Source organism: Garra rufa, unplaced genomic scaffold (genome assembly GCF_049309525.1).
Source record: "Garra rufa unplaced genomic scaffold, GarRuf1.0 hap1_unplaced_007, whole genome shotgun sequence".
NCBI classification, from domain to species: domain Eukaryota; kingdom Metazoa; phylum Chordata; class Actinopteri; order Cypriniformes; family Cyprinidae; genus Garra; species Garra rufa.
Window position 1 is genome coordinate 62,578 of NW_027394282.1, and position 25,444 is coordinate 88,021.

Genomic DNA, 25,444 nt, shown 5'->3' on the forward strand with positions numbered 1-25,444 from the left:
GTTTCGCCTGTGTCATTTGGGAGCCGATGAAAACTGCGTCCGACCCGGTGAAGAAGACCACGACCAGCCCGGCTAGCTCAGTCGGTAGAGCATGAGACTCTTAATCTCAGGGTCGTGGGTTCGAGCCCCACGTTGGGCGGCTCTGTTGGCGCTCTTTCTTCCCAACAGGGTGGCGGGCTCCAGCGTGCCCATTCTCCGCACAGGCTAAGTGGATTTTGCGAGCTCCGGAAACATCTTTCAAAACAGCCTGTTAGTACGTGCGATTCTAATCCCTAACCCTAACCCTTGCTTTTACAACCGTGATCCCGCGGCAGCAGATGCGCAATGTCTGTCTCTGTGGCGCAATCGGTTAGCGCGTTCGGCTGTTAACCGAAAGGTTGGTGGTTCGACCCCACCCAGGGACGTGTGAAATGCCGGTGTTTTGCACGCGCGTCAGGTGTCCACTAGCGCCTATGCCATTCTTAGGGTTGCGAGGCACAGCTTTCTCAGGGCGTTTATCCTGTGCACCTTCAATAAGCTGGCTTCTTTTAAAAGAAGTCAGCGGCGGGTGTTTGGTGAACATTTTCACCAGCTCGAGTTTGCTGTGGCATGTGGATTCATTCTTTACTGATGATCTGTCTCTGGGGCTCATCTAGTTGACATGGTATCCGCTGACATTCGGCTGAAGGTGCTGATCCACCATCTGCTCTTGGTACGGACTGGATCCGGGGGACTGCAGTGACCATCTAATCGGAATACAGAATGGATATGGCGGCTACGGTGACCTCAGAATAAGAACAAACAGACTAATTTTAATGTAGATGCAAAAGTTCCATGTTGCCACAGTGTCAGATTGGAGAGGATCTGGTTTTCACAGTCTTGCGTCGATGGCCGTCTAGGTGAAGAGGTCTTCACTGATGATCTGTCTCTGGGGCTCATCCAGCTTGCTATCACCTTGTCGGATCACATCCACGTAGCTGCAAGAAAAGGTCACGACCGTCACCGGTATTCTATCGCAGAGGCAATGTTGTAGCTTGTGTGGTTTATCTGAGGTGTGATCATTGCTGGTTGTAAACTTTCCCCGATATCCCATCTGGATGATTTGAAATACAGTCAGCTTCTCAGTTTTTGCCGGTCTCTCTGGACGCTTCTTGAAAAACAAAGTTTTGCTTCGTTTTGTTAGAGTGGCTGGTTGTTGGTCCTCGTCAAAGAGGTGTCTACAGATCATAGCGTGCCGGAGCCAGAAGATTTGTTGTTTTTTCAATATGCTCTCAAGACTTCGCTGCAGGTATCATTAAACTACAGCACAATCACAGCTCACCGCTACCCATCGTAAACAGGTTGGGCCTGTCTGTTCTGGTGGGCTCTCAGTGGTGCTAAATCATCAAATGAAGAGGACGGGATTCAAACCCACACAAACCAAGGTGAGCCTAGCACAACGGATTAGCCTTGCATCGCCTTAAACACTCGACCACCCCGTCACTTTCCGTGGTCCTTTTATTTAACACTCCCGATTCAGACCATCGGCTCATTAGTAGAGCACTCAGTGAACTGAACTGAGTGTGTCAGATAAGGAAGACACAAAAAGCGCAGAGTGGGGTCCCCAGGACCGAGGATTACTGCTAAAGGAGCCGAACGACGAGGATGGGATTCGAACCCACGCGTGCAGAGCACAATGGATTAGCAGTCCATCGCCTTAACCACTCGGCCACCTCGTCATTTTACGTGATATTTTTTATTTAGCACTCCTGATTCAGATCATCAGTTCATTAGTAGAGAACTCAAAGAACTGAACTGAGTGTGTTAGATAAGGAGGACACACAAAAAGTTTAGCATGGGGTCCCCAGGACCCGGATTAAGGTCCAGTGCTAAAGGAACCGAACGACAAGAATGGATTCCAACCATTGCACAGAGCAAAATGGATTAGCAGTCCATCGCCTTAACCACTCGGCCACCCCGTCCCCTTGCTGACCGAGATAGGCCATGCTGCGGACCTTTTCAGCTGCTGCTGCCGTGCTTTCAGCTGGCTGTTTTGAGCACAGAGGGAATAGTGAATGAGCCGTCTTTTACACACCTCTAATCTGTTCCGTAGAAACACGGTGCAGCAACCCGTGGCAGGAGACTGTTTGTGCGGCAGTTTAAAGCTTGCTACCACCTTGTCGGTTCACATCCACGTAGGTGCAGAAAAAGGTCACGACCATCGCCTGCATTCTTTCGCAGAGGCAATATTGTAGCCTATGAGGTTTGTCCGAGGCGCGATCATTGCTGGTTGAAAACTTTACCCAATACCCCGCCAGGATGACTTGAAATACAGTTATCTTTGGCAATTTTTGCTAGTCTCTCTGGAGGCTTAGAGTTTTGTTGAGAAATATAGCCTTGTTTCGTTTAGGGTTTTTTTTCCTCGCCAAAAAAACGGTCTGCTGATGATAGTGCGCCAGAGCCAGAAGGTTTGTTGTTTTGTCAATATGTTCTCAAGACAAGTATCGTTAAACTGCAACGCAATTACAGCTCACCGTTACCCATCGTAAACATGTTGGGCCTGTCTGGTCCGGTGGCCTCTCAGTGGCGCTAAAGCTTCGAATGCGTGTCGAGCACAATGTATTAGCCTTCCACCGCCTTAACCACTGGACCACCTCGTCATCCGGCGGGGTTTCTTTATTTAACATTCCTGATTCATGTGCATGTGGATGCATTCTTCGTCTTTTGTTTCAGCCGCCGAGGGCCTGTTTTCCACTGAGGCCCTGCGCCAAACTCCCTATGAGACACAATCCAACGTTAGTAGTAACCTCCGATTACGGCCGAATGTGGATTCTGCTCGGACGACGGGGCACCGGTACATCCTTTGTAGCTTCAGCTTATTAGCCAAACGCTACACCAGTTTGCCATTTCCCATGAAATCATCCTTGATTTCCATAAGAAAGGTGCCCCAAATTGGTGGAAAATCACATCTCAACCATACGCTGTCCAAAGCATTAAACCGCCTTCACGCGGCAAAACAGAACATGTTGTTGGCCCGCACTGCTGGGTCAAACTGCGCTTCCCAAAAACAGATTGGGTCAAAACTGACAGAAGAAATCTCTAAGCCTGCTTTAAGCCCTACCCACGGGACGGGTTGACAGTCTCGCACAACGCGAGAGCCTCAGTTTCGCCTGTGTAATTTGGGGGCCAATGAAAACTGCATCCAACTAAAATTACAAACAAAATTTTAGGACTCTAATGATGTTTCAAATGTAACTTTTCTCATCTCTGTTGTTAGGTTGTAACCATCTCTGAGACTCAAAGTGTCAGAACTCGCCTAAGCTGGTTTTGCAAAATGGAGGTCAAGACTATACTTTCAGGGATCATTTCTATAGTTTCTAACTAGGAAATGTGTTTCAAAAGTGTAGTGTCTCCCAAACTACGATGATGAGCTTTGATACTCTTTTCTGAGCGTGAATCGGGTGTGGAGTAATGGTTTATTTCATATGCTCCACACCATTGATGAACGTTCTGTGTGGCATTTAAGCAGCATAGACGAAGAGAGTATGGTCAGAGTGGTCTCTGAAAAATGTAAATATCAGATTAAAAGTCTTATGAGTCGTTATGATTGAGATTTTTTTTTTTTTTTTACATTTTTGTTGGTGGGTGTCACCATCCTTGATATTCAGAATGTCAGGATAAGATGTCAGCTGGTTCTATCAACTTAAAGTTGCCATAAAATGCATTGAGAGAATATTTTAATTTGTTCTTTGATATCTGCATAGAAGGTATATGGCATAGGAAAGGGCAAACAATCTCCAGAAACGGTTTTACAGGACCATTTACAACCCTAGGATTTGTCCCTAGAATGAAATGCTCTGTTATTGCCTTTTTTGGAAGCTTCATGAATATTAATGAGCTCTGCTCCGATTGGCTGTTTCACAGAGCTGCTCATCTCTATAGCTGGCACATTGATAAAAATATTTATTTAATTAGGAGCTCTAGCGGCTTTTAATATGTGGTTTGTTGAATCTGCCGTTTTGTATCGCAGACATTTTAGTCTCATTACTGTGATCCATGTGCTCTGTGTAAAGTTATAATGCAGAGGGAGCGCTTCTTACCACACAAGTTCAGCTGCTTCTCGGTGATACTCTGGATCTGTAAATCATTCGCCATCATCAGCGCAGTTATTTCTCCATCATTCACCATCATCAGCACAGTCATCTCTCTGTTTATGTGGTAAGTGATATCTTTTGTACTGCAATGTAACAGGCTAGCGCTAGCATTAAGCTAACCGTGTCCCTTCAGTGGCTTGCCTTGTTTTACTGATGTACTGACGTTACCGATGATTGGGCGATGCAAATGTTGGAGGCGTAACTATTAACGATCCCGGGACTGTTGCGTAACAGTCGGTGTTATGTTGGAACTGACATATAAATCTAGTGTTTGCAAAAGACCACCGAAATATAGAAGATTTATCCTTATCCTTATATAGATTTATCCTTGATTTCCATAAGAAAGGTGCCCCAAATTGGTGGAAAATCACATCTCAACCATACGCTGACCAAAGCATTGAACCGCCTTCACGCGGCAAGACAGAACATGTTGTTGGCCCGCACTGCTGGGTCAAACTGCGCTTCCCAATAACAGATTGGGTCAAAACTGACAGAAGAAAACTCTAAGCCTGCTCTAAGCACTACCCACGGGACGGCTCGACAGTCTTGCACAACGCGAGAGCCTCCGTTTCGCCTGTGTCATTTGGGAGCCGATGAAAACTGCGTCCGACCCGGTGAAGGAGACCACGACCAGCCCGGCTAGCTCAGTCGGTAGAGCATGAGACTCTTAATCTCAGGGTCGTGGGTTCGAGCCCCACGTTGGGCGGCTCTGTTGGCGCTCTTTCTTCCCAACAGGTTGGCGGGCTCCAGCGTGCCCATTCTCCGCACAGGCTAAGTGGATTTTGCGAGCTCCGGAAACATCTTTCAAAACAGCCTGTTAGTACGTGCGATTCTAATCCCTAACCCTAACCCTTGCTTATACAACCGTGATCCCGCGGCAGCAGATGCGCAATGTCTGTCTCTGTGGCGCAATCGGTTAGTGCGTTCGGCTGTTAACCGAAAGGTTGGTGGTTCGAGCCCACCCAGGGACGTGTGAAATGCCGGTGTTTTGCACGCGCGTCAGGTGTCCACTAGCGCCTATGCCATTCTTAGGGTTGCGAGGCACAGCTTTCTCAGGGCGTTTATCCTGTGCACCTTCAATAAGCTGGCTTCTTTTAAAAGAAGTCAGCGGCGGGTGTTTGGTGAACATTTTCACCAGCTCGAGTTTGCTGTGGCATGTGGATTCATTCTTTACTGATGATCTGTCTCTGGGGCTCATCTAGTTGACATGGTATCCGCTGACATTCGGCTGAAGGTGCTGATCCACCATCTGCTCTTGGTACGGACTGGATCCGGGGGACTGCAGTGACCATCTAATCGGAATACAGAATGGATATGGCGGCTACGGTGACCTCAGAATAAGAACAAACAGACTAATTTTAATGTAGATGCAAAAGTTCCATGTTGCCACAGTGTCAGATTGGAGAGGATCTGGTTTTCACAGTCTTGCGTCGATGGCCGTCTAGGTGAAGAGGTCTTCACTGATGATCTGTCTCTGGGGCTCATCCAGCTTGCTATCACCTTGTCGGATCACATCCACGTAGCTGCAAGAAAAGGTCACGACCGTCACCGGTATTCTATCGCAGAGGCAATGTTGTAGCTTGTGTGGTTTATCTGAGGTGTGATCATTGCTGGTTGTAAACTTTCCCCGATATCCCATCTGGATGATTTGAAATACAGTCAGCTTCTCAGATTTTGCCGGTCTCTCTGGACGCTTCTTGAAAAACAAAGTTTTGCTTCGTTTTGTTAGAGTGGCTGGTTGTTGGTCCTCGTCAAAGAGGTGTCTACAGATCATAGCGTGCCGGAGCCAGAAGATTTGTTGTTTTGTCAATATGCTCTCAAGACTTCGCTGCAGGTATCATTAAACTACAGCACAATCACAGCTCACCGCTACCCATCGTAAACAGGTTGGGCCTGTCTGTTCTGGTGGGCTCTCAGTGGTGCTAAATCATCAAATGAAGAGGACGGGATTCAAACCCACACAAACCAAGGTGAGCCTAGCACAACGGATTAGCCTTGCATCGCCTTAACCACTCGACCACCCCGTCACTTTCCGTGGTCCTTTTATTTAACACTCCCGATTCAGACCATCGGCTCATTAGTAGAGCACTCAGTGAACTGAACTGAGTGTGTCAGATAAGGAAGACACAAAAAGCGCAGAGTGGGGTCCCCAGGACTGAGGATTACTGCTAAAGGAGCCGAACGACGAGGATGGGATTCGAACCCACGCGTGCAGAGCACAATGGATTAGCAGTCCATCGCCTTAACCACTCGGCCACCTCGTCATTTTACGTGACGTTTTTTATTTAGCACTCCTGATTCAGATCATCAGTTCATTAGTAGAGAACTCAAAGAACTGAACTGAGTGTGTTAGATAAGGAGGACACACAAAAAGTTTAGCATGGGGTCCCCAGGACCCGGATTAAGGTCCAGTGCTAAAGGAACCGAACGACAAGAATGGATTCCAACCATTGCACAGAGCAAAATGGATTAGCAGTCCATCGCCTTAACCACTCGGCCACCCCGTCCCCTTGCTGACCGAGATAGGCCATGCTGCGGACCTTTTCAGCTGCTGCTGCCGTGCTTTCAGCTGGCTGTTTTGAGCACAGAGGGAATAGTGAATGAGCCGTCTTTTACACACCTCTAATCTGTTCCGTAGAAACACGGTGCAGCAACCCGTGGCAGGAGACTGTTTGTGCGGCAGTTTAAAGCTTGCTACCACCTTGTCGGTTCACATCCACGTAGGTGCAGAAAAAGGTCACGACCATCGCCTGCATTCTTTCGCAGAGGCAATATTGTAGCCTATGAGGTTTGTCCGAGGCGCGATCATTGCTGGTTGAAAACTTTACCCAATACCCCGCCAGGATGACTTGAAATACAGTTATCTTTGGCAGTTTTTGCTAGTCTCTCTGGAGGCTTAGAGTTTTGTTGAGAAATATAGCCTTGTTTCGTTTAGGGTTTTTTTTTCTCGCCAAAAAAACGGTCTGCTGATGATAGTGCGCCAGAGCCAGAAGGTTTGTTGTTTTGTCAATATGTTCTCAAGACAAGTATCGTTAAACTGCAACGCAATTACAGCTCACCGTTACCCATCGTAAACATGTTGGGCCTGTCTGGTCCGGTGGCCTCTCAGTGGCGCTAAAGCTTCGAATGCGTGTCGAGCACAATGTATTAGCCTTCCACCGCCTTAACCACTGGACCACCTCGTCATCCGGCGGGGTTTCTTTATTTAACATTCCTGATTCATGTGCATGTGGATGCATTCTTCGTCTTTTGTTTCAGCCGCCGAGGGCCTGTTTTCCACTGAGGCCCTGCGCCAAACTCCCTATGAGACACAATCCAACGTTAGTAGTAACCTCCGATTACGGCCGAATGTGGATTCTGCTCGGACGACGGGGCACCGGTACATCCTTTGTAGCTTTAGCTTATTAGCCAAACGCTACACCAGTTTGCCATTTCCCATGAAATCATCCTTGATTTCCATAAGAAAGGTGCCCCAAATTGGTGGAAAATCACATCTCAACCATACGCTGTCCAAAGCATTAAACCGCCTTCACGCGGCAAAACAGAACATGTTGTTGGCCCGCACTGCTGGGTCAAACTGCGCTTCCCAAAAACAGATTGGGTCAAAACTGACAGAAGAAATCTCTAAGCCTGCTTTAAGCCCTACCCACGGGACGGGTTGACAGTCTCGCACAACGCGAGAGCCTCAGTTTCGCCTGTGTAATTTGGGGGCCAATGAAAACTGCATCCAACTAAAATTACAAACAAAATTTTAGGACTCTAATGATGTTTCAAATGTAACTTTTCTCATCTCTGTTGTTAGGTTGTAACCATCTCTGAGACTCAAAGTGTCAGAACTCGCCTAAGCTGGTTTTGCAAAATGGAGGTCAAGACTATACTTTCAGGGATCATTTCTATAGTTTCTAACTAGGAAATGTGTTTCAAAAGTGTAGTGTCTCCCAAACTACGATGATGAGCTTTGATACTCTTTTCTGAGCGTGAATCGGGTGTGGAGTAATGGTTTATTTCATATGCTCCACACCATTGATGAACGTTCTGTGTGGCATTTAAGCAGCATAGACGAAGAGAGTATGGTCAGAGTGGTCTTTGAAAAATGTAAATATCAAATTAAAAATCTTATGAGTCGTTATGATTGAGATTTTTTTTTTTTTTTTACATTTTTGTTGGTGGGTGTCACCATCCTTGATATTCAGAATGTCAGGATAAGATGTCAGCTGGTTCTATCAACTTAAAGTTGCCATAAAATGCATTGAGAGAATATTTTAATTTGTTCTTTGATATCTGCATAGAAGGTATATGGCATAGGAAAGGGCAAACAATCTCCAGAAACGGTTTTACAGGACCATTTACAACCCTAGGATTTGTCCCTAGAATGAAATGCTCTGTTATTGCCTTTTTTGGAAGCTTCATGAATATTAATGAGCTCTGCTCCGATTGGCTGTTTCACAGAGCTGCTCATCTCTATAGCTGGCACATTGATAAAAATATTTATTTAATTAGGAGCTCTAGCGGCTTTTAATATGTGGTTTGTTGAATCTGCCGTTTTGTATCGCAGACATTTTAGTCTCATTACTGTGATCCATGTGCTCTGTGTAAAGTTATAATGCAGAGGGAGCGCTTCTTACCACACAAGTTCAGCTGCTTCTCGGTGATACTCTGGATCTGTAAATCATTCGCCATCATCAGCGCAGTTATTTCTCCATCATTCACCATCATCAGCACAGTCATCTCTCTGTTTATGTGGTAAGTGATATCTTTTGTACTGCAATGTAACAGGCTAGCGCTAGCATTAAGCTAACCGTGTCCCTTCAGTGGCTTGCCTTGTTTTACTGATGTACTGACGTTACCGATGATTGGGCGATGCAAATGTTGGAGGCGTAACTATTAACGATCCCGGGACTGTTGCGTAACAGTCGGTGTTATGTTGGAACTGACATATAAATCTAGTGTTTGCAAAAGACCACCGAAATATAGAAGATTTATCCTTATCCTTATATAGATTTATCCTTGATTTCCATAAGAAAGGTGCCCCAAATTGGTGGAAAATCACATCTCAACCATACGCTGACCAAAGCATTGAACCGCCTTCACGCGGCAAGACAGAACATGTTGTTGGCCCGCACTGCTGGGTCAAACTGCGCTTCCCAATAACAGATTGGGTCAAAACTGACAGAAGAAAACTCTAAGCCTGCTCTAAGCACTACCCACGGGACGGCTCGACAGTCTTGCACAACGCGAGAGCCTCCGTTTCGCCTGTGTCATTTGGGAGCCGATGAAAACTGCGTCCGACCCGGTGAAGGAGACCACGACCAGCCCGGCTAGCTCAGTCGGTAGAGCATGAGACTCTTAATCTCAGGGTCGTGGGTTCGAGCCCCACGTTGGGCGGCTCTGTTGGCGCTCTTTCTTCCCAACAGGTTGGCGGGCTCCAGCGTGCCCATTCTCCGCACAGGCTAAGTGGATTTTGCGAGCTCCGGAAACATCTTTCAAAACAGCCTGTTAGTACGTGCGATTCTAATCCCTAACCCTATCCCTTGCTTATACAACCGTGATCCCGCGGCAGCAGATGCGCAATGTCTGTCTCTGTGGCGCAATCGGTTAGCGCGTTCGGCTGTTAACCGAAAGGTTGGTGGTTCGAGCCCACCCAGGGACGTGTGAAATGCCGGTGTTTTGCACGCGCGTCAGGTGTCCACTAGCGCCTATGCCATTCTTAGGGTTGCGAGGCACAGCTTTCTCAGGGCGTTTATCCTGTGCACCTTCAATAAGCTGGCTTCTTTTAAAAGAAGTCAGCGGCGGGTGTTTGGTGAACATTTTCACCAGCTCGAGTTTGCTGTGGCATGTGGATTCATTCTTTACTGATGATCTGTCTCTGGGGCTCATCTAGTTGACATGGTATCCGCTGACATTCGGCTGAAGGTGCTGATCCACCATCTGCTCTTGGTACGGACTGGATCCGGGGGACTGCAGTGACCATCTAATCGGAATACAGAATGGATATGGCGGCTACGGTGACCTCAGAATAAGAACAAACAGACTAATTTTAATGTAGATGCAAAAGTTCCATGTTGCCACAGTGTCAGATTGGAGAGGATCTGGTTTTCACAGTCTTGCGTCGATGGCCGTCTAGGTGAAGAGGTCTTCACTGATGATCTGTCTCTGGGGCTCATCCAGCTTGCTATCACCTTGTCGGATCACATCCACGTAGCTGCAAGAAAAGGTCACGACCGTCACCGGTATTCTATCGCAGAGGCAATGTTGTAGCTTGTGTGGTTTATCTGAGGTGTGATCATTGCTGGTTGTAAACTTTCCCCGATATCCCATCTGGATGATTTGAAATACAGTCAGCTTCTCAGATTTTGCCGGTCTCTCTGGACGCTTCTTGAAAAACAAAGTTTTGCTTCGTTTTGTTAGAGTGGCTGGTTGTTGGTCCTCGTCAAAGAGGTGTCTACAGATCATAGCGTGCCGGAGCCAGAAGATTTGTTGTTTTGTCAATATGCTCTCAAGACTTCGCTGCAGGTATCATTAAACTACAGCACAATCACAGCTCACCGCTACCCATCGTAAACAGGTTGGGCCTGTCTGTTCTGGTGGGCTCTCAGTGGTGCTAAATCATCAAATGAAGAGGACGGGATTCAAACCCACACAAACCAAGGTGAGCCTAGCACAACGGATTAGCCTTGCATCGCCTTAAACACTCGACCACCCCGTCACTTTCCGTGGTCCTTTTATTTAACACTCCCGATTCAGACCATCGGCTCATTAGTAGAGCACTCAGTGAACTGAACTGAGTGTGTCAGATAAGGAAGACACAAAAAGCGCAGAGTGGGGTCCCCAGGACCGAGGATTACTGCTAAAGGAGCCGAACGACGAGGATGGGATTCGAACCCACGCGTGCAGAGCACAATGGATTAGCAGTCCATCGCCTTAACCACTCGGCCACCTCGTCATTTTACGTGACATTTTTTATTTAGCACTCCTGATTCAGATCATCAGTTCATTAGTAGAGAACTCAAAGAACTGAACTGAGTGTGTTAGATAAGGAGGACACACAAAAAGTTTAGCATGGGGTCCCCAGGACCCGGATTAAGGTCCAGTGCTAAAGGAACCGAACGACAAGAATGGATTCCAACCATTGCACAGAGCAAAATGGATTAGCAGTCCATCGCCTTAACCACTCGGCCACCCCGTCCCCTTGCTGACCGAGATAGGCCATGCTGCGGACCTTTTCAGCTGCTGCTGCCGTGCTTTCAGCTGGCTGTTTTGAGCACAGAGGGAATAGTGAATGAGCCGTCTTTTACACACCTCTAATCTGTTCCGTAGAAACACGGTGCAGCAACCCGTGGCAGGAGACTGTTTGTGCGACAGTTTAAAGCTTGCTACCACCTTGTCGGTTCACATCCACGTAGGTGCAGAAAAAGGTCACGACCGTCGCCTGCATTCTTTCGCAGAGGCAATATTGTAGCCTATGAGGTTTGTCCGAGGCGCGATCATTGCTGGTTGAAAACTTTACCCAATACCCCGCCAGGATGACTTGAAATACAGTTATCTTTGGCAATTTTTGCTAGTCTCTCTGGAGGCTTAGAGTTTTGTTGAGAAATATAGCCTTGTTTCGTTTAGGGTTTTTTTTCCTCGCCAAAAAAACGGTCTGCTGATGATAGTGCGCCAGAGCCAGAAGGTTTGTTGTTTTGTCAATATGTTCTCAAGACAAGTATCGTTAAACTGCAACGCAATTACAGCTCACCGTTACCCATCGTAAACATGTTGGGCCTGTCTGGTCCGGTGGCCTCTCAGTGGCGCTAAAGCTTCGAATGCGTGTCGAGCACAATGTATTAGCCTTCCACCGCCTTAACCACTGGACCACCTCGTCATCCGGCGGGGTTTCTTTATTTAACATTCCTGATTCATGTGCATGTGGATGCATTCTTCGTCTTTTGTTTCAGCCGCCGAGGGCCTGTTTTCCACTGAGGCCCTGCGCCAAACTCCCTATGAGACACAATCCAACGTTAGTAGTAACCTCCGATTACGGCCGAATGTGGATTCTGCTCGGACGACGGGGCACCGGTACATCCTTTGTAGCTTTAGCTTATTAGCCAAACGCTACACCAGTTTGCCATTTCCCATGAAATCATCCTTGATTTCCATAAGAAAGGTGCCCCAAATTGGTGGAAAATCACATCTCAACCATACGCTGTCCAAAGCATTAAACCGCCTTCACGCGGCAAAACAGAACATGTTGTTGGCCCGCACTGCTGGGTCAAACTGCGCTTCCCAAAAACAGATTGGGTCAAAACTGACAGAAGAAATCTCTAAGCCTGCTTTAAGCCCTACCCACGGGACGGGTTGACAGTCTCGCACAACGCGAGAGCCTCAGTTTCGCCTGTGTAATTTGGGGGCCAATGAAAACTGCATCCAACTAAAATTACAAACAAAATTTTAGGACTCTAATGATGTTTCAAATGTAACTTTTCTCATCTCTGTTGTTAGGTTGTAACCATCTCTGAGACTCAAAGTGTCAGAACTCGCCTAAGCTGGTTTTGCAAAATGGAGGTCAAGACTATACTTTCAGGGATCATTTCTATAGTTTCTAACTAGGAAATGTGTTTCAAAAGTGTAGTGTCTCCCAAACTACGATGATGAGCGTTGATACTCTTTTCTGAGCGTGAATCGGGTGTGGAGTAATGGTTTATTTCATATGCTCCACACCATTGATGAACGTTCTGTGTGGCATTTAAGCAGCATAGACGAAGAGAGTATGGTCAGAGTGGTCTCTGAAAACTGTAAATATCAGATTAAAAGTCTTATGAGTCGTTATGATTGAGATTTTTTTTTTTTTTTTTACATTTTTGTTGGTGGGTGTCACCATCCTTGATATTCAGAATGTCAGGATAAGATGTCAGCTGGTTCTAGCAACTTAAAGTTGCCATAAAATGCATTGAGAGAATATTTTAATTTGTTCTTTGATATCTGCATAGAAGGTATATGGCATAGGAAAGGGCAAACAATCTCCAGAAACGGTTTTACAGGACCATTTACAACCCTAGGATTTGTCCCTAGAATGAAATGCTCTGTTATTGCCTTTTTTGGAAGCTTCATGAATATTAATGAGCTCTGCTCCGATTGGCTGTTTCACAGAGCTGCTCATCTCTATAGCTGGCACATTGATAAAAATATTTATTTAATTAGGAGCTCTAGCGGCTTTTAATATGTGGTTTGTTGAATCTGCCGTTTTGTATCGCAGACATTTTAGTCTCATTACTGTGATCCATGTGCTCTGTGTAAAGTTATAATGCAGAGGGAGCGCTTCTTACCACACAAGTTCAGCTGCTTCTCGGTGATACTCTGGATCTGTAAATCATTCGCCATCATCAGCGCAGTTATTTCTCCATCATTCACCATCATCAGCACAGTCATCTCTCTGTTTATGTGGTAAGTGATATCTTTTGTACTGCAATGTAACAGGCTAGCGCTAGCATTAAGCTAACCGTGTCCCTTCAGTGGCTTGCCTTGTTTTACTGATGTACTGACGTTACCGATGATTGGGCGATGCAAATGTTGGAGGCGTAACTATTAACGATCCCGGGACTGTTGCGTAACAGTCGGTGTTATGTTGGAACTGACATATAAATCTAGTGTTTGCAAAAGACCACCGAAATATAGAAGATTTATCCTTATCCTTATATAGATTTATCCTTGATTTCCATAAGAAAGGTGCCCCAAATTGGTGGAAAATCACATCTCAACCATACGCTGACCAAAGCATTGAACCGCCTTCACGCGGCAAGACAGAACATGTTGTTGGCCCGCACTGCTGGGTCAAACTGCGCTTCCCAATAACAGATTGGGTCAAAACTGACAGAAGAAAACTCTAAGCCTGCTCTAAGCACTACCCACGGGACGGCTCGACAGTCTTGCACAACGCGAGAGCCTCCGTTTCGCCTGTGTCATTTGGGAGCCGATGAAAACTGCGTCCGACCCGGTGAAGGAGACCACGACCAGCCCGGCTAGCTCAGTCGGTAGAGCATGAGACTCTTAATCTCAGGGTCGTGGGTTCGAGCCCCACGTTGGGCGGCTCTGTTGGCGCTCTTTCTTCCCAACAGGTTGGCGGGCTCCAGCGTGCCCATTCTCCGCACAGGCTAAGTGGATTTTGCGAGCTCCGGAAACATCTTTCAAAACAGCCTGTTAGTACGTGCGATTCTAATCCCTAACCCTATCCCTTGCTTATACAACCGTGATCCCGCGGCAGCAGATGCGCAATGTCTGTCTCTGTGGCGCAATCGGTTAGCGCGTTCGGCTGTTAACCGAAAGGTTGGTGGTTCGAGCCCACCCAGGGACGTGTGAAATGCCGGTGTTTTGCACGCGCGTCAGGTGTCCACTAGCGCCTATGCCATTCTTAGGGTTGCGAGGCACAGCTTTCTCAGGGCGTTTATCCTGTGCACCTTCAATAAGCTGGCTTCTTTTAAAAGAAGTCAGCGGCGGGTGTTTGGTGAACATTTTCACCAGCTCGAGTTTGCTGTGGCATGTGGATTCATTCTTTACTGATGATCTGTCTCTGGGGCTCATCTAGTTGACATGGTATCCGCTGACATTCGGCTGAAGGTGCTGATCCACCATCTGCTCTTGGTACGGACTGGATCCGGGGGACTGCAGTGACCATCTAATCGGAATACAGAATGGATATGGCGGCTACGGTGACCTCAGAATAAGAACAAACAGACTAATTTTAATGTAGATGCAAAAGTTCCATGTTGCCACAGTGTCAGATTGGAGAGGATCTGGTTTTCACAGTCTTGCGTCGATGGCCGTCTAGGTGAAGAGGTCTTCACTGATGATCTGTCTCTGGGGCTCATCCAGCTTGCTATCACCTTGTCGGATCACATCCACGTAGCTGCAAGAAAAGGTCACGACCGTCACCGGTATTCTATCGCAGAGGCAATGTTGTAGCTTGTGTGGTTTATCTGAGGTGTGATCATTGCTGGTTGTAAACTTTCCCCGATATCCCATCTGGATGATTTGAAATACAGTCAGCTTCTCAGATTTTGCCGGTCTCTCTGGACGCTTCTTGAAAAACAAAGTTTTGCTTCGTTTTGTTAGAGTGGCTGGTTGTTGGTCCTCGTCAAAGAGGTGTCTACAGATCATAGCGTGCCGGAGCCAGAAGATTTGTTGTTTTGTCAATATGCTCTCAAGACTTCGCTGCAGGTATCATTAAACTACAGCACAATCACAGCTCACCGCTACCCATCGTAAACAGGTTGGGCCTGTCTGTTCTGGTGGGCTCTCAGTGGTGCTAAATCATCAAATGAAGAGGACGGGATTCAAACCCACACAAACCAAGGTGAGCCTAGCACAACGGATTAGCCTTGCATCGCCTTAAACACTCGACCACCCCGTCACTTTCCGTGGTCCTTTTATTTAACACTCCCGATTCAGACCATCGGCTCATTAGTAGAGCACTCAGTGAACTGAACTGAGTGTGTCAGATAAGGAAGACACAAAAAGCGCAGAGTGGGGTCCCCAGGACCGAGGATTACTGCTAAAGGAGCCGAACGACGAGGATGGGATTCGAACCCACGCGTGCAGAGCACAATGGATTAGCAGTCCATCGCCTTAACCACTCGGCCACCTCGTCATTTTACGTGACATTTTTTATTTAGCACTCCTGATTCAGATCATCAGTTCATTAGTAGAGAACTCAAAGAACTGAACTGAGTGTGTTAGATAAGGAGGACACACAAAAAGTTTAGCATGGGGTCCCCAGGACCCGGATTAAGGTCCAGTGCTAAAGGAACCGAACGACAAGAATGGATTCCAACCATTGCACAGAGCAAAATGGATTAGCAGTCCATCGCCTTAACCACTCGGCCACCCCGTCCCCTTGCTGACCGAGATAGGCCATGCTGCGGACCTTTTCAGCTGCTGCTGCCGTGCTTTCAGCTGGCTGTTTTGAGCACAGAGGGAATAGTGAATGAGCCGTCTTTTACACACCTCTAATCTGTTCCGTAGAAACACGGTGCAGCAACCCGTGGCAGGAGACTGTTTGTGCGACAGTTTAAAGCTTGCTACCACCTTGTCGGTTCACATCCACGTAGGTGCAGAAAAAGGTCACGACCGTCGCCTGCATTCTTTCGCAGAGGCAATATTGTAGCCTATGAGGTTTGTCCGAGGCGCGATCATTGCTGGTTGAAAACTTTACCCAATACCCCGCCAGGATGACTTGAAATACAGTTATCTTTGGCAATTTTTGCTAGTCTCTCTGGAGGCTTAGAGTTTTGTTGAGAAATATAGCCTTGTTTCGTTTAGGGTTTTTTTTCCTCGCCAAAAAAACGGTCTGCTGATGATAGTGCGCCAGAGCCAGAAGGTTTGTTGTTTTGTCAATATGTTCTCAAGACAAGTATCGTTAAACTGCAACGCAATTACAGCTCACCGTTACCCATCGTAAACATGTTGGGCCTGTCTGGTCCGGTGGCCTCTCAGTGGCGCTAAAGCTTCGAATGCGTGTCGAGCACAATGTATTAGCCTTCCACCGCCTTAACCACTGGACCACCTCGTCATCCGGCGGGGTTTCTTTATTTAACATTCCTGATTCATGTGCATGTGGATGCATTCTTCGTCTTTTGTTTCAGCCGCCGAGGGCCTGTTTTCCACTGAGGCCCTGCGCCAAACTCCCTATGAGACACAATCCAACGTTAGTAGTAACCTCCGATTACGGCCGAATGTGGATTCTGCTCGGACGACGGGGCACCGGTACATCCTTTGTAGCTTTAGCTTATTAGCCAAACGCTACACCAGTTTGCCATTTCCCATGAAATCATCCTTGATTTCCATAAGAAAGGTGCCCCAAATTGGTGGAAAATCACATCTCAACCATACGCTGTCCAAAGCATTAAACCGCCTTCACGCGGCAAAACAGAACATGTTGTTGGCCCGCACTGCTGGGTCAAACTGCGCTTCCCAAAAACAGATTGGGTCAAAACTGACAGAAGAAATCTCTAAGCCTGCTTTAAGCCCTACCCACGGGACGGGTTGACAGTCTCGCACAACGCGAGAGCCTCAGTTTCGCCTGTGTAATTTGGGGGCCAATGAAAACTGCATCCAACTAAAATTACAAACAAAATTTTAGGACTCTAATGATGTTTCAAATGTAACTTTTCTCATCTCTGTTGTTAGGTTGTAACCATCTCTGAGACTCAAAGTGTCAGAACTCGCCTAAGCTGGTTTTGCAAAATGGAGGTCAAGACTATACTTTCAGGGATCATTTCTATAGTTTCTAACTAGGAAATGTGTTTCAAAAGTGTAGTGTCTCCCAAACTACGATGATGAGCGTTGATACTCTTTTCTGAGCGTGAATCGGGTGTGGAGTAATGGTTTATTTCATATGCTCCACACCATTGATGAACGTTCTGTGTGGCATTTAAGCAGCATAGACGAAGAGAGTATGGTCAGAGTGGTCTCTGAAAACTGTAAATATCAGATTAAAAGTCTTATGAGTCGTTATGATTGAGATTTTTTTTTTTTTTTTTACATTTTTGTTGGTGGGTGTCACCATCCTTGATATTCAGAATGTCAGGATAAGATGTCAGCTGGTTCTAGCAACTTAAAGTTGCCATAAAATGCATTGAGAGAATATTTTAATTTGTTCTTTGATATCTGCATAGAAGGTATATGGCATAGGAAAGGGCAAACAATCTCCAGAAACGGTTTTACAGGACCATTTACAACCCTAGGATTTGTCCCTAGAATGAAATGCTCTGTTATTGCCTTTTTTGGAAGCTTCATGAATATTAATGAGCTCTGCTCCGATTGGCTGTTTCACAGAGCTGCTCATCTCTATAGCTGGCACATTGATAAAAATATTTATTTAATTAGGAGCTCTAGCGGCTTTTAATATGTGGTTTGTTGAATCTGCCGTTTTGTATCGCAGACATTTTAGTCTCATTACTGTGATCCATGTGCTCTGTGTAAAGTTATAATGCAGAGGGAGCGCTTCTTACCACACAAGTTCAGCTGCTTCTCGGTGATACTCTGGATCTGTAAATCATTCGCCATCATCAGCGCAGTTATTTCTCCATCATTCACCATCATCAGCACAGTCATCTCTCTGTTTATGTGGTAAGTGATATCTTTTGTACTGCAATGTAACAGGCTAGCGCTAGCATTAAGCTAACCGTGTCCCTTCAGTGGCTTGCCTTGTTTTACTGATGTACTGACGTTACCGATGATTGGGCGATGCAAATGTTGGAGGCGTAACTATTAACGATCCCGGGACTGTTGCGTAACAGTCGGTGTTATGTTGGAACTGACATATAAATCTAGTGTTTGCAAAAGACCACCGAAATATAGAAGATTTATCCTTATCCTTATATAGATTTATCCTTGATTTCCATAAGAAAGGTGCCCCAAATTGGTGGAAAATCACATCTCAACCATACGCTGACCAAAGCATTGAACCGCCTTCACGCGGCAAGACAGAACATGTTGTTGGCCCGCACTGCTGGGTCAAACTGCGCTTCCCAATAACAGATTGGGTCAAAACTGACAGAAGAAAACTCTAAGCCTGCTCTAAGCACTACCCACGGGACGGCTCGACAGTCTTGCACAACGCGAGAGCCTCCGTTTCGCCTGTGTCATTTGGGAGCCGATGAAAACTGCGTCCGACCCGGTGAAGGAGACCACGACCAGCCCGGCTAGCTCAGTCGGTAGAGCATGAGACTCTTAATCTCAGGGTCGTGGGTTCGAGCCCCACGTTGGGCGGCTCTGTTGGCGCTCTTTCTTCCCAACAGGTTGGCGGGCTCCAGCGTGCCCATTCTCCGCACAGGCTAAGTGGATTTTGCGAGCTCCGGAAACATCTTTCAAAACAGCCTGTTAGTACGTGCGATTCTAATCCCTAACCCTATCCCTTGCTTATACAACCGTGATCCCGCGGCAGCAGATGCGCAATGTCTGTCTCTGTGGCGCAATCGGTTAGCGCGTTCGGCTGTTAACCGAAAGGTTGGTGGTTCGAGCCCACCCAGGGACGTGTGAAATGCCGGTGTTTTGCACGCGCGTCAGGTGTCCACTAGCGCCTATGCCATTCTTAGGGTTGCGAGGCACAGCTTTCTCAGGGCGTTTATCCTGTGCACCTTCAATAAGCTGGCTTCTTTTAAAAGAAGTCAGCGGCGGGTGTTTGGTGAACATTTTCACCAGCTCGAGTTTGCTGTGGCATGTGGATTCATTCTTTACTGATGATCTGTCTCTGGGGCTCATCTAGTTGACATGGTATCCGCTGACATTCGGCTGAAGGTGCTGATCCACCATCTGCTCTTGGTACGGACTGGATCCGGGGGACTGCAGTGACCATCTAATCGGAATACAGAATGGATATGGCGGCTACGGTGACCTCAGAATAAGAACAAACAGACTAATTTTAATGTAGATGCAAAAGTTCCATGTTGCCACAGTGTCAGATTGGAGAGGATCTGGTTTTCACAGTCTTGCGTCGATGGCCGTCTAGGTGAAGAGGTCTTCACTGATGATCTGTCTCTGGGGCTCATCCAGCTTGCTATCACCTTGTCGGATCACATCCACGTAGCTGCAAGAAAAGGTCACGACCGTCACCGGTATTCTATCGCAGAGGCAATGTTGTAGCTTGTGTGGTTTATCTGAGGTGTGATCATTGCTGGTTGTAAACTTTCCCCGATATCCCATCTGGATGATTTGAAATACAGTCAGCTTCTCAGATTTTGCCGGTCTCTCTGGACGCTTCTTGAAAAACAAAGTTTTGCTTCGTTTTGTTAGAGTGGCTGGTTGTTGGTCCTCGTCAAAGAGGTGTCTACAGATCATAGCGTGCCGGAGCCAGAAGATTTGTTGTTTTGTCAATATGCTCTCAAGACTTCGCTGCAGGTATCATTAAACTACAGCACAATCACAGCTCACCGCTACCCATCGTAAACAGGTTGGGCCTGTCTGTTCTGGTGGGCTCTCAGTGGTGCTAAATCATCAAATGAAGAGGACGGGATTCAAACCCACACAAACCAAGGTGAGCCTAGCACAACGGATTAGCCTTGCATCGCCTTAAACACTCGACCACCCCGTCACTTTCCGTGGTCCTTTTATTTAACACTCCCGATTCAGACCATCGGCTCATTAGTAGAGCACTCAGTGAACTGAACTGAGTGTGTCAGATAAGGAAGACACAAAAAGCGCAGAGTGGGGTCCCCAGGACCGAGGATTACTGCTAAAGGAGCCGAACGACGAGGATGGGATTCGAACCCACGCGTGCAGAGCACAATGGATTAGCAGTCCATCGCCTTAACCACTCGGCCACCTCGTCATTTTACGTGACATTTTTTATTTAGCACTCCTGATTCAGATCATCAGTTCATTAGTAGAGAACTCAAAGAACTGAACTGAGTGTGTTAGATAAGGAGGACACACAAAAAGTTTAGCATGGGGTCCCCAGGACCCGGATTAAGGTCCAGTGCTAAAGGAACCGAACGACAAGAATGGATTCCAACCATTGCACAGAGCAAAATGGATTAGCAGTCCATCGCCTTAACCACTCGGCCACCCCGTCCCCTTGCTGACCGAGATAGGCCATGCTGCGGACCTTTTCAGCTGCTGCTGCCGTGCTTTCAGCTGGCTGTTTTGAGCACAGAGGGAATAGTGAATGAGCCGTCTTTTACACACCTCTAATCTGTTCCGTAGAAACACGGTGCAGCAACCCGTGGCAGGAGACTGTTTGTGCGACAGTTTAAAGCTTGCTACCACCTTGTCGGTTCACATCCACGTAGGTGCAGAAAAAGGTCACGACCGTCGCCTGCATTCTTTCGCAGAGGCAATATTGTAGCCTATGAGGTTTGTCCGAGGCGCGATCATTGCTGGTTGAAAACTTTACCCAATACCCCGCCAGGATGACTTGAAATACAGTTATCTTTGGCAATTTTTGCTAGTCTCTCTGGAGGCTTAGAGTTTTGTTGAGAAATATAGCCTTGTTTCGTTTAGGGTTTTTTTTCCTCGCCAAAAAAACGGTCTGCTGATGATAGTGCGCCAGAGCCAGAAGGTTTGTTGTTTTGTCAATATGTTCTCAAGACAAGTATCGTTAAACTGCAACGCAATTACAGCTCACCGTTACCCATCGTAAACATGTTGGGCCTGTCTGGTCCGGTGGCCTCTCAGTGGCGCTAAAGCTTCGAATGCGTGTCGAGCACAATGTATTAGCCTTCCACCGCCTTAACCACTGGACCACCTCGTCATCCGGCGGGGTTTCTTTATTTAACATTCCTGATTCATGTGCATGTGGATGCATTCTTCGTCTTTTGTTTCAGCCGCCGAGGGCCTGTTTTCCACTGAGGCCCTGCGCCAAACTCCCTATGAGACACAATCCAACGTTAGTAGTAACCTCCGATTACGGCCGAATGTGGATTCTGCTCGGACGACGGGGCACCGGTACATCCTTTGTAGCTTTAGCTTATTAGCCAAACGCTACACCAGTTTGCCATTTCCCATGAAATCATCCTTGATTTCCATAAGAAAGGTGCCCCAAATTGGTGGAAAATCACATCTCAACCATACGCTGTCCAAAGCATTAAACCGCCTTCACGCGGCAAAACAGAACATGTTGTTGGCCCGCACTGCTGGGTCAAACTGCGCTTCCCAAAAACAGATTGGGTCAAAACTGACAGAAGAAATCTCTAAGCCTGCTTTAAGCCCTACCCACGGGACGGGTTGACAGTCTCGCACAACGCGAGAGCCTCAGTTTCGCCTGTGTAATTTGGGGGCCAATGAAAACTGCATCCAACTAAAATTACAAACAAAATTTTAGGACTCTAATGATGTTTCAAATGTAACTTTTCTCATCTCTGTTGTTAGGTTGTAACCATCTCTGAGACTCAAAGTGTCAGAACTCGCCTAAGCTGGTTTTGCAAAATGGAGGTCAAGACTATACTTTCAGGGATGATTTCTATAGTTTCTAACTAGGAAATGTGTTTCAAAAGTGTAGTGTCTCCCAAACTACGATGATGAGCTTTGATACTCTTTTCTGAGCGTGAATTGGGTGTGGAGTAATGGTTTATTTCATATGCTCCACACCATTGATGAACGTTCTGTGTGGCATTTAAGCAGCATAGACGAAGAGAGTATGGTCAGAGTGGTCTCTGAAAAATGTAAATATCAGATTAAAAATCTTATGAGTCGTTATGATTGAGATTTTTTTTTTTTCTTTACATTTTTGTTGGTGGGTGTCACCATCCTTGATATTCAGAATGTCAGGATAAGATGTCAGCTGGTTCTAGCAACTTAAAGTTGCCATAAAATGCATTGAGAGAATATTTTAATTTGTTCTTTGATATCTGCATAGAAGGTATATGGCATAGGAAAGGGCAAACAATCTCCAGAAACGGTTTTACAGGACCATTTACAACCCTAGGATTTGTCCCTAGAATGAAATGCTCTGTTATTGCCTTTTTTGGAAGCTTCATGAATATTAATGAGCTCTGCTCCGATTGGCTGTTTCACAGAGCTGCTCATCTCTATAGCTGGCACATTGATAAAAATATTTATTTAATTAGGAGCTCTAGCGGCTTTTAATATGTGGTTTGTTGAATCTGCCGTTTTGTATCGCAGACATTTTAGTCTCATTACTGTGATCCATGTGCTCTGTGTAAAGTTATAATGCAGAGGGAGCGCTTCTTACCACACAAGTTCAGCTGCTTCTCGGTGATACTCTGGATCTGTAAATCATTCGCCATCATCAGCGCAGTTATTTCTCCATCATTCACCATCATCAGCACAGTCATCTCTCTGTTTATGTGGTAAGTGATATCTTTTGTACTGCAATGTAACAGGCTAGCGCTAGCATTAAGCTAACCGTGTCCCTTCAGTGGCTTGCCTTGTTTTACTGATGTACTGACGTTACCGATGATTGGGCGATGCAAATGTTGGAGGCGTAACTATTAACGATCCCGGGACTGTTGCGTAACAGTCGGTGTTATGTTGGAACTGACATATAAATCTAGTGTTTGCAAAAGACCACCGAAATATAGAAGATTTATCCTTATCCTTATATAGATTTATCCTTGATTTCCATAAGAAAGGTGCCCCAAATTGGTGGAAAATCACATCTCAACCATACGCTGACCAAAGCAATGAACCGCCTTCACGCGGCAAGACAGAACATGTTGTTGGCCCGCACTGCTGGGTCAAACTGCGCTTCCCAATAACAGATTGGGTCAAAACTGACAGAAGAAAACTCTAAGCCTGCTCTAAGCACTACCCACGGGACGGCTCGACAGTCTTGCACAACGCGAGAGCCTCCGTTTCGCCTGTGTCATTTGGGAGCCGATGAAAACTGCGTCCGACCCGGTGAAGGAGCCCACGACCAGCCCGGCTAGCTCAGTCGGTAGAGCATGAGACTCTTAATCTCAGGGTCGTGGGTTCGAGCCCCACGTTGGGCGGCTCTGTTGGCGCTCTTTCTTCCCAACAGGGTGGCGGGCTCCAGCGTGCCCATTCTCCGCACAGGCTAAGTGGATTTTGCGAGCTCCGGAAACATCTTTCAAAACAGCCTGTTAGTACGTGCGATTCTAATCCCTAACCCTAACCCTAACCGTGATCCCGCGGCAGCAGATGCGCAATGTCTGTCTCTGTGGCGCAATCGGTTAGTGCGTTCGGCTGTTAACCGAAAGGTTGGTGGTTCGACCCCACCCAGGGACGTGTGAAATGCCGGTGTTTTGCACGCGCGTCAGGTGTCCACTAGCGCCTATGCCATTCTTAGGGTTGCGAGGCACAGCTTTCTCAGGGCGTTTATCCTGTGCACCTTCAATAAGCTGGCTTCTTTTAAAAGAAGTCAGCGGCGGGTGTTTGGTGAACATTTTCACCAGCTCGAGTTTGCTGTGGCATGTGGATTCATTCTTTACTGATGATCTGTCTCTGGGGCTCATCTAGTTGACATGGTATCCGCTGACATTCGGCTGAAGGTGCTGATCCACCATCTGCTCTTGGTACGGACTGGATCCGGGGGACTGCAGTGACCATCTAATCGGAATACAGAATGGATATGGCGGCTACGGTGACCTCAGAATAAGAACAAACAGACTAATTTTAATGTAGATGCAAAAGTTCCATGTTGCCACAGTGTCAGATTGGAGAGGATCTGGTTTTCACAGTCTTGCGTCGATGGCCGTCTAGGTGAAGAGGTCTTCACTGATGATCTGTCTCTGGGGCTCATCCAGCTTGCTATCACCTTGTCGGATCACATCCACGTAGCTGCAAGAAAAGGTCACGACCGTCACCGGTATTCTATCGCAGAGGCAATGTTGTAGCTTGTGTGGTTTATCTGAGGTGTGATCATTGCTGGTTGTAAACTTTCCCCGATATCCCATCTGGATGATTTGAAATACAGTCAGCTTCTCAGTTTTTGCCGGTCTCTCTGGACGCTTCTTGAAAAACAAAGTTTTGCTTCGTTTTGTTAGAGTGGCTGGTTGTTGGTCCTCGTCAAAGAGGTGTCTACAGATCATAGCGTGCCGGAGCCAGAAGATTTGTTGTTTTTTCAATATGCTCTCAAGACTTCGCTGCAGGTATCATTAAACTACAGCACAATCACAGCTCACCGCTACCCATCGTAAACAGGTTGGGCCTGTCTGTTCTGGTGGGCTCTCAGTGGTGCTAAATCATCAAATGAAGAGGACGGGATTCAAACCCACACAAACCAAGGTGAGCCTAGCACAACGGATTAGCCTTGCATCGCCTTAAACACTCGACCACCCCGTCACTTTCCGTGGTCCTTTTATTTAACACTCCCGATTCAGACCATCGGCTCATTAGTAGAGCACTCAGTGAACTGAACTGAGTGTGTCAGATAAGGAAGACACAAAAAGCGCAGAGTGGGGTCCCCAGGACCGAGGATTACTGCTAAAGGAGCCGAACGACGAGGATGGGATTCGAACCCACGCGTGCAGAGCACAATGGATTAGCAGTCCATCGCCTTAACCACTCGGCCACCTCGTCATTTTACGTGATATTTTTTATTTAGCACTCCTGATTCAGATCATCAGTTCATTAGTAGAGAACTCAAAGAACTGAACTGAGTGTGTTAGATAAGGAGGACACACAAAAAGTTTAGCATGGGGTCCCCAGGACCCGGATTAAGGTCCAGTGCTAAAGGAACCGAACGACAAGAATGGATTCCAACCATTGCACAGAGCAAAATGGATTAGCAGTCCATCGCCTTAACCACTCGGCCACCCCGTCCCCTTGCTGACCGAGATAGGCCATGCTGCGGACCTTTTCAGCTGCTGCTGCCGTGCTTTCAGCTGGCTGTTTTGAGCACAGAGGGAATAGTGAATGAGCCGTCTTTTACACACCTC

At 46.9% G+C, this 25,444-nt stretch overlaps 34 non-coding genes across 34 annotated transcripts; 28 read left to right on the forward strand and 6 right to left on the reverse strand.

Moving 5' to 3' along the window:
* The first annotated feature begins 66 nt into the window (after positions 1-66).
* Positions 67-139, forward strand: trnak-cuu (transfer RNA lysine (anticodon CUU)). The gene has a single exon. It is a non-coding gene; the product is annotated as a tRNA-Lys (tRNA).
* A 191-nt stretch (positions 140-330) lies between these two features.
* Positions 331-404, forward strand: trnan-guu (transfer RNA asparagine (anticodon GUU)). Its single transcript has one exon. It is a non-coding gene; the product is annotated as a tRNA-Asn (tRNA).
* Positions 405-986: 582 nt separating this feature from the next.
* Positions 987-1,125, forward strand: LOC141313994 (U4 spliceosomal RNA). Its single transcript, XR_012350060.1, has one exon. It is a non-coding gene; the product is annotated as a U4 spliceosomal RNA (small nuclear RNA).
* A 490-nt stretch (positions 1,126-1,615) lies between these two features.
* Positions 1,616-1,697, reverse strand: trnas-gcu (transfer RNA serine (anticodon GCU)). Its single transcript has one exon. It is a non-coding gene; the product is annotated as a tRNA-Ser (tRNA).
* Positions 1,698-2,187: 490 nt separating this feature from the next.
* LOC141313967 (U4 spliceosomal RNA) lies at positions 2,188-2,328 on the forward strand. The gene has a single exon (XR_012350032.1). It is a non-coding gene; the product is annotated as a U4 spliceosomal RNA (small nuclear RNA).
* Positions 2,329-3,301: 973 nt separating this feature from the next.
* On the forward strand, positions 3,302-3,517 carry LOC141313933 (small nucleolar RNA U3). The gene has a single exon (XR_012349998.1). It is a non-coding gene; the product is annotated as a small nucleolar RNA U3 (small nucleolar RNA).
* A 1,228-nt stretch (positions 3,518-4,745) lies between these two features.
* trnak-cuu (transfer RNA lysine (anticodon CUU)) lies at positions 4,746-4,818 on the forward strand. The gene has a single exon. It is a non-coding gene; the product is annotated as a tRNA-Lys (tRNA).
* A 191-nt stretch (positions 4,819-5,009) lies between these two features.
* Positions 5,010-5,083, forward strand: trnan-guu (transfer RNA asparagine (anticodon GUU)). The gene has a single exon. It is a non-coding gene; the product is annotated as a tRNA-Asn (tRNA).
* A 582-nt stretch (positions 5,084-5,665) lies between these two features.
* Positions 5,666-5,804, forward strand: LOC141314002 (U4 spliceosomal RNA). Its single transcript, XR_012350067.1, has one exon. It is a non-coding gene; the product is annotated as a U4 spliceosomal RNA (small nuclear RNA).
* Positions 5,805-6,294: 490 nt separating this feature from the next.
* trnas-gcu (transfer RNA serine (anticodon GCU)) lies at positions 6,295-6,376 on the reverse strand. Its single transcript has one exon. It is a non-coding gene; the product is annotated as a tRNA-Ser (tRNA).
* Positions 6,377-6,866: 490 nt separating this feature from the next.
* Positions 6,867-7,007, forward strand: LOC141313981 (U4 spliceosomal RNA). Its single transcript, XR_012350046.1, has one exon. It is a non-coding gene; the product is annotated as a U4 spliceosomal RNA (small nuclear RNA).
* A 973-nt stretch (positions 7,008-7,980) lies between these two features.
* On the forward strand, positions 7,981-8,196 carry LOC141313934 (small nucleolar RNA U3). Its single transcript, XR_012349999.1, has one exon. It is a non-coding gene; the product is annotated as a small nucleolar RNA U3 (small nucleolar RNA).
* A 1,228-nt stretch (positions 8,197-9,424) lies between these two features.
* On the forward strand, positions 9,425-9,497 carry trnak-cuu (transfer RNA lysine (anticodon CUU)). Its single transcript has one exon. It is a non-coding gene; the product is annotated as a tRNA-Lys (tRNA).
* A 191-nt stretch (positions 9,498-9,688) lies between these two features.
* trnan-guu (transfer RNA asparagine (anticodon GUU)) lies at positions 9,689-9,762 on the forward strand. The gene has a single exon. It is a non-coding gene; the product is annotated as a tRNA-Asn (tRNA).
* Positions 9,763-10,344: 582 nt separating this feature from the next.
* Positions 10,345-10,483, forward strand: LOC141314003 (U4 spliceosomal RNA). Its single transcript, XR_012350068.1, has one exon. It is a non-coding gene; the product is annotated as a U4 spliceosomal RNA (small nuclear RNA).
* Positions 10,484-10,973: 490 nt separating this feature from the next.
* Positions 10,974-11,055, reverse strand: trnas-gcu (transfer RNA serine (anticodon GCU)). The gene has a single exon. It is a non-coding gene; the product is annotated as a tRNA-Ser (tRNA).
* A 490-nt stretch (positions 11,056-11,545) lies between these two features.
* LOC141313969 (U4 spliceosomal RNA) lies at positions 11,546-11,686 on the forward strand. The gene has a single exon (XR_012350034.1). It is a non-coding gene; the product is annotated as a U4 spliceosomal RNA (small nuclear RNA).
* Positions 11,687-12,659: 973 nt separating this feature from the next.
* On the forward strand, positions 12,660-12,875 carry LOC141313935 (small nucleolar RNA U3). Its single transcript, XR_012350000.1, has one exon. It is a non-coding gene; the product is annotated as a small nucleolar RNA U3 (small nucleolar RNA).
* A 1,229-nt stretch (positions 12,876-14,104) lies between these two features.
* Positions 14,105-14,177, forward strand: trnak-cuu (transfer RNA lysine (anticodon CUU)). The gene has a single exon. It is a non-coding gene; the product is annotated as a tRNA-Lys (tRNA).
* Positions 14,178-14,368: 191 nt separating this feature from the next.
* trnan-guu (transfer RNA asparagine (anticodon GUU)) lies at positions 14,369-14,442 on the forward strand. The gene has a single exon. It is a non-coding gene; the product is annotated as a tRNA-Asn (tRNA).
* Positions 14,443-15,024: 582 nt separating this feature from the next.
* Positions 15,025-15,163, forward strand: LOC141314005 (U4 spliceosomal RNA). Its single transcript, XR_012350071.1, has one exon. It is a non-coding gene; the product is annotated as a U4 spliceosomal RNA (small nuclear RNA).
* A 490-nt stretch (positions 15,164-15,653) lies between these two features.
* trnas-gcu (transfer RNA serine (anticodon GCU)) lies at positions 15,654-15,735 on the reverse strand. Its single transcript has one exon. It is a non-coding gene; the product is annotated as a tRNA-Ser (tRNA).
* A 490-nt stretch (positions 15,736-16,225) lies between these two features.
* Positions 16,226-16,366, forward strand: LOC141313970 (U4 spliceosomal RNA). Its single transcript, XR_012350035.1, has one exon. It is a non-coding gene; the product is annotated as a U4 spliceosomal RNA (small nuclear RNA).
* A 973-nt stretch (positions 16,367-17,339) lies between these two features.
* Positions 17,340-17,555, forward strand: LOC141313936 (small nucleolar RNA U3). The gene has a single exon (XR_012350001.1). It is a non-coding gene; the product is annotated as a small nucleolar RNA U3 (small nucleolar RNA).
* A 1,229-nt stretch (positions 17,556-18,784) lies between these two features.
* Positions 18,785-18,857, forward strand: trnak-cuu (transfer RNA lysine (anticodon CUU)). Its single transcript has one exon. It is a non-coding gene; the product is annotated as a tRNA-Lys (tRNA).
* A 191-nt stretch (positions 18,858-19,048) lies between these two features.
* On the forward strand, positions 19,049-19,122 carry trnan-guu (transfer RNA asparagine (anticodon GUU)). Its single transcript has one exon. It is a non-coding gene; the product is annotated as a tRNA-Asn (tRNA).
* Positions 19,123-19,704: 582 nt separating this feature from the next.
* LOC141314006 (U4 spliceosomal RNA) lies at positions 19,705-19,843 on the forward strand. The gene has a single exon (XR_012350072.1). It is a non-coding gene; the product is annotated as a U4 spliceosomal RNA (small nuclear RNA).
* A 490-nt stretch (positions 19,844-20,333) lies between these two features.
* trnas-gcu (transfer RNA serine (anticodon GCU)) lies at positions 20,334-20,415 on the reverse strand. Its single transcript has one exon. It is a non-coding gene; the product is annotated as a tRNA-Ser (tRNA).
* Positions 20,416-20,905: 490 nt separating this feature from the next.
* Positions 20,906-21,046, forward strand: LOC141313971 (U4 spliceosomal RNA). Its single transcript, XR_012350037.1, has one exon. It is a non-coding gene; the product is annotated as a U4 spliceosomal RNA (small nuclear RNA).
* Positions 21,047-22,019: 973 nt separating this feature from the next.
* Positions 22,020-22,235, forward strand: LOC141313944 (small nucleolar RNA U3). Its single transcript, XR_012350009.1, has one exon. It is a non-coding gene; the product is annotated as a small nucleolar RNA U3 (small nucleolar RNA).
* Positions 22,236-23,463: 1,228 nt separating this feature from the next.
* Positions 23,464-23,536, forward strand: trnak-cuu (transfer RNA lysine (anticodon CUU)). The gene has a single exon. It is a non-coding gene; the product is annotated as a tRNA-Lys (tRNA).
* Positions 23,537-23,718: 182 nt separating this feature from the next.
* On the forward strand, positions 23,719-23,792 carry trnan-guu (transfer RNA asparagine (anticodon GUU)). The gene has a single exon. It is a non-coding gene; the product is annotated as a tRNA-Asn (tRNA).
* Positions 23,793-24,374: 582 nt separating this feature from the next.
* LOC141313995 (U4 spliceosomal RNA) lies at positions 24,375-24,513 on the forward strand. The gene has a single exon (XR_012350061.1). It is a non-coding gene; the product is annotated as a U4 spliceosomal RNA (small nuclear RNA).
* A 490-nt stretch (positions 24,514-25,003) lies between these two features.
* Positions 25,004-25,085, reverse strand: trnas-gcu (transfer RNA serine (anticodon GCU)). Its single transcript has one exon. It is a non-coding gene; the product is annotated as a tRNA-Ser (tRNA).
* Between the last annotated feature and the right edge of the window lie 359 nt (positions 25,086-25,444).